The sequence below is a fragment of the Staurois parvus genome, unplaced genomic scaffold (assembly GCF_062004578.1).
Source record: "Staurois parvus isolate SC_StPar_1 unplaced genomic scaffold, SC_StPar_1.0 ptg000703l, whole genome shotgun sequence".
Taxonomy (NCBI): domain Eukaryota; kingdom Metazoa; phylum Chordata; class Amphibia; order Anura; family Ranidae; genus Staurois; species Staurois parvus.
In genome coordinates, this window is record NW_028318499.1 from 54,635 (window position 1) to 60,414 (window position 5,780).

The 5,780-nt window shown below is 42.6% G+C and overlaps 1 non-coding gene across 1 annotated transcript; it reads right to left on the bottom strand.

Annotated features, from left to right (window-relative positions):
* Positions 1–5,412: 5,412 nt before the first annotated feature.
* TRNAC-GCA (transfer RNA cysteine (anticodon GCA)) lies at positions 5,413–5,484 on the bottom strand. The gene has a single exon. It is a non-coding gene; the product is annotated as a tRNA-Cys (tRNA).
* Positions 5,485–5,780: the final 296 nt, after the last annotated feature.

Sequence of the window (5,780 nt, forward strand, 5' to 3'; positions counted from 1 at the left end):
CTGCTCTGGCAGGAATCGCTGATTCTTGTTGCTGTCCACCCATGTGAATGAAGCCCTAATGAATGCCCTTTATGCAAAATAAATACATTGCTCAATAAAATTAAAGGAACACTTTGAAAACACATCAGATCTCAATGGGGAAAAATATCATGTTGGATATCTATACTGATATGGACGGGGTAATGTGTTAGGAACCTAAGGATGCCCCATAGTTTGATGGAAATTAAAATGATCAACCTACAGAGGACTGAATTCAAAGACATCCCGAAAATCAAAGTGAAAAAATGATGCAGCAGGCTAGTCCATTTTGCTGAAATTTTATTGCAGCAACTCAAAATAGTACTCAGTAGTTTGTAGGCCCCCATGTGCTTGTATGCATGGCTGACAACATCGGGCTCCTAATGCTCCTAATGAGACAACGCATGGTGTCCTGGGGTATTTTCTCCCAGATCTGGACCAGGGCATCACTGAGCTCCTGGACAGTCTGAGGTGCAACCTGGCAGCATTGGATGGACCGAAACATGACATCCCAGAGATGTCCTATTGGATTTAGGTCAGGCGAGCATGGGGGGCCATTCAGTGATATCAATTCCTTCATCCTCCAGGAACTGCCTGCATACTCTCGCCACATGAGGCCGGGCATTGCCGTGCACTAGGAGGAACCCAGGACCCACTGCACTAGCATAGGGTCTGACAATGGGTCCAAGGATTTCATCCCGATACCTAACGGCAGTCAGGGTGCCATTGTCTAGCCTGTAGAGGTCTGTATGTCCCTCCATGTATATGCTTCCCCAGACCATAACTGGCCCACCACCAAAACGGTCATGCTGAACAAAGTTACAGGCAGCATAACGTTCTACACGGCTTCTCCAGACCAGTTCACGTCTATCACATGTGCTCAGGGTGAACCTGCTCTAATCTATGAAAAGCACAGGGCACCAGTGGTGGACCTGCCAATTCTGGTGTTCAATGGCAAATGCCAATCGAGGTCTATGGTGCCGGACAGTGAACACAGGGCCCACTGGAGGACTTTGGGCCCTCAGGCCACCCTCAAGAAGTCTGTTTCTGATTGTTTGGTCAGAGACATTCATACCAGTGGCCTGCTGGAGGTCATTTTGTAGGGCTCTGACAGTGCTCATCCTGTTCCTCCTTGCACAAAGGAGCAGATACCGATCCTGCTGATGGGTTAAGGACCTTCTACGGCCCTGTCTAGCTCTCCTAGAGTAACTGCCTGTCTCCTGGAATCTCCTCCATGCTCTTGAGACTGTGCTGGGAGACACAGCAAACCTTCTGTCAATGGCAAGTATTGATGTGCCATCCTGGAGGGGTTGGACTGCCTGTGCAATCTCTGTAGGGTTCAGGTATCGCCACATGCTAGCAGTAGTGACACTGACCCTAGTCAAATGCAAAACTAGTGAAAAACAGTCGGAAAAGATGAGTAGGGAAATAAATGTCAGTGGCCTCCATTTGTTAAACCATTCCTGTTTTGGTGGTCATCTCATTGTTGATTAATATCCCAGGAGTTTCATTGACTTGATACAATACTCTGATTAAACAGTGTTACTTTATTTTTTTTGAGCAGTGTACATAAATAAAAGCATATAAAGGTTCCCCAGGGAACCTGTAGAAAGCTTCAGACTTTGGACCTGATTTGCTAAAGTAGTACAGTTTTCACATAGCTCAGTGAAGCCATATTCACAGATATCATCCAGTCTTGTGCATTTGTTTTAAAATAAGGGTGAACACAATTTCACTTGGCTAACCGGAAAACCAATGAATTGCCCAAGATTTGCTGGCCTGGATCAAAACCTAAATTTTGGTGGCTGAAAAATTAATTCACCCACTGTCTTCTTATGTCTTGACACAGGCAGATTGATTTTTCTGCTAGAGATACAGGTCTGTTCGTGTGCAATGGCCATTACAAGGAGGTCCCACAACCAACACTGCATTTTTAATTTTTTTATTAATGGAGAATGCAGCAAAAAAAAGATGAGAATGCAAGGGGGACAGGTACTTTAATATGTGGTGTCTGCTCTAACATAGAACGTTTACTTCCGAAATGGAATATAAGTTCACTTCAAATGCCCACAAAGCAAAATTATCCTTGCATATGTAAACATTGTATATTTCTTTCAAAAACATCTCCAACGACATAGCCAAGCTTCATCTAATATCATAAGGGAAAGTCCACAACTGAGTTTGAAGAGTGATCAATGCATCAGTGTCTACAAGACAATTCCTGTGATAAGATAATGGAGCAGTCAGTAAACACAATGTTATCAGCCTGTCATACTTTACTGAAACTGTCATGAGAAGCACATAGTTTTCACAAGCTTTGGTAACCAATGCAAGATTCCTGCATTTCACAGATAGTGATCAGATAGCATAATGAATAAACCAGAGATGGTGAAAAGTTAACTGGGAGATAGATTAACTTTCTCTGTAATGAAGAATGGATAAGCCACCCTTTCTCACCAAAGCCCATTGCACACTGTCAACCTACATCTTATTGGCTTTCCCAACCTCACATAGGACCTGAGCATGGACAAAAAATTCATACCATTCTACGAAGTAAAACTACACATAGATGTTACTTTTATTAGCAAACAACTAACCAGCCTTATCACAGATTTGAACTCAAAATATTTTACTATTTAAGATCCATGGATCCAGCGTATCATCATTTTATGCTCTTTTGGAACTTGAACATTGCTAAGTCTAAAATAACCCAATCTATGTGGCGGGCACTGAATTTCCTTAATGCGGCCAGTACAGAAAGTACCCTTTGATCCTGCCAGAAACCCAGTGAGCTCATTACGTCCTGTGTAAACTGCCTTTTCTGCACAAAAGTGGCAACCCAATGACTGATGTTCACTCTACCAATCTTTGCTTGAAAGTTTTATTGGCCAAGTCCAAAGAAGAGAGAGATAGGGTTTACAAGACACCCAAACAACAACAACATTATTCCACTCTGATGGAAAAATAATGTCAGCTCTTCTCCTGGGCCAAGGGTTTGCCTCTACTCCGAGACCAGCAATCAACTGATCAAACTTTATGAAGGTGCTCCTATATTCCAGGTTCTAGCATAGGTCAATTTCACATTCTCTGGGACATGATTCTGATGCTGATGAAGCCTCCACATACAGCAGGCCTCAGAGTCAAAGAGATCATTCACAGTGGACCTCACCTCCAGACAAAGCCTGGGCGGCAAAGACCGGGTCTCTGGATTCACATTCTTTCCAGGCTAAGCCTGGGAGGCAAAGACCCTTTTAGGGGGTCTCCCTGAATGTTTATCCCCTTCCCCAGCCAACCTTACTGGCACCTTCTAGTCTGGTCAAGGTAAAATAAATCTTCATAACCCATACCATTGTTTCTTCTTGCTCTATGTAATGGAGAGCAGTTTCCAGCAACAAGCAGAAGCAAACAATGTTCTGAGACCAGTGGTACTCCAACCCTGGCAGAGCCTCTACATTGGAAAACTTCCCTAAGCTATGAGTGCTGACAGGACATGTATTACCTCCCTGAAGTTTGCTGTCAACCCAGTAATGATAAACAATGCTTGAAATTAAGAGCATCACTTACAATTCCTGGGTTGCCTGTGACCACGCTAAATCCTTCTTTACCCAAGACAAATGCATTTGAATTTTCCAAAACCTGTTTCTTATGGACCTTAATAATTTTGAGATTAAAATGGTTGTAAAGGTAGAAGGTTCTTTACCTTTATGCATTCTATGTATTAAGGTGAAAAATCTTCTGTGTACAGCTCCCCTCCATACTTACCTGAGCCCGATATAAATCCTGTGCAATAATAATAATACAGGCTGGAAAAAAAGCATCAAAAGTGCATTAAGGCGAGGAGCTGAAGAGCAGAAAAAATGCTGAATGTGCCTAGACAAATGTAAATGCGTCTAAATGCTAGATGCGTTTAGACTCGTTTGAGCATTAATGCATTCCAATGGCCAGAATAAATTAATATTCTGACTAATGGAATCCATTAACGCTCAAACGACTGACGCAATACAGGGCCATATGTTTCCCTGGTGGAAACTACAAGCAGCCATGCTGACGCAAATTATGCGGGTATGGTCCATCATTTTTTATGAAGCTGGACTAAAACAATAACAAGCGTGCGAGTGCAAATAGACATGAAATGACTGAAAATCACTGTGGGAGATCAGCAGCACTGAAATACACAAAGGGATGAAAAATGTAGAGTATTTTATATTAAATTTAGTTTATGATGCACAATGCATTAGCAAACTAAGGCCTTGTTCACGCCATGTTGCAGAGACGTCAGTTTTTCTGCACGCATTTTGCAACGGCACAAAAAAAATTGTTCTCTATGCCCTGTTCACACCACTACACTACTATCACATGCAGATTTTTTCTGCGCAGGAATCTGCAATGTGTATAAAACTCATTGAAACGCATATGAAAACTTGAGTCTCTGCAAGTGAAATCTGCGCATCATTTTCCATCAGTTTTTCTGCACGTATGGTGTGAATGTGGCCTTAAAGCAGAGTTCCACCCAAAAGTCAATGTTCCACTTGTTTGTGTCCCCCCCCCCCCTCCTCCACTGCCATATTTGGCACCTTTTGCTGGGGAGGGGGGAGCGGGTACCTGGTTTTGACAGGTACCCACTCCGACTTCCGGCTCGGTTCGCCATGGCAAAGTGAACCGGAAGTTCGGCTCCGTCCTTCCTCCCGTAGTCTCCTGGGAACCTTCAAAGGTCCCAGAAAACTGCTGGACCAATCAGGAGTCGCAGTGCAACTCATGCCTGCACAGTGGACACTCAGCTGTGAAACCGCAAGCTGTCACAGCCTGGTGCCCACAGTTGAGATGCCGGTGCCCTGGAGAGAAGAAGAAAAGGGACGGCGCAGGTGAGCACATTGCTGGATCCTGGGACAGGTAAGTGTGTGTTTATTGAAAGGCAGCAGCTACAGGTTTTGTAGCTGCTGACTTAATAAACACAAAATCGGCTGGAACTCCACTTTAACGTGATCAAGTTGGGATTTAGATCAATATTAAATAACTGCCAGTTAATGATAATGAAATATTCAGCTACAGGGCAAACTAAACTAGTTGTTTTAACAGTATTTTAATGGCCATAATCTGGGCAAATGCCTATGATTAGTGACCTGCTGAGACAAAATAAAGTGCAAATCAGTTTGAGCTACAGGCGAATAAAGAAAAAACCCGTTTCCAAGATTGCTCACTAGGTGTCAGTAGAGATCATTCATCTGCATGCAGTGCTTTGTGTTGCTTTCTTGTGGTTGTATATATATAGGGAGATTTTTATTTGATATAGAATGTAAAGGTAAATAAAATATTTGGAACACAAATTGCATTTCTATGTTGGTATGAAAGAATTCTGCAAGAGAATATGTGTAAAGAAAAAAAATGCACAAAAGAAGGGGGCACCCGGATTTGAACCGGGGACCTCTTGATCTGCAGTCAAATGCTCTACCACTGAGCTATACCCCCTTGTGCCTCTATGTTGTATATGCAGTATGTCCAATGCTTTAGAAGCTGTAGTGTCCTGATTTATTTGTGTTGCGTATATTAATCTTGTGTTTTTTTTATAGGAATAGAATAATAATAAAACCATCAACTACTGCATACATTTACTATTCACAAACCTGTCTTCAGGGTTTGATTTCTGATAAAGGCATCTAGATAGCTTTATCAGACCACACATACAGACTCCAGATGGTCACCTTCCACAACACTGTACTGATCACCTCTGTTTACTGATAATTCATCAAGACTGTCAGGGAGTC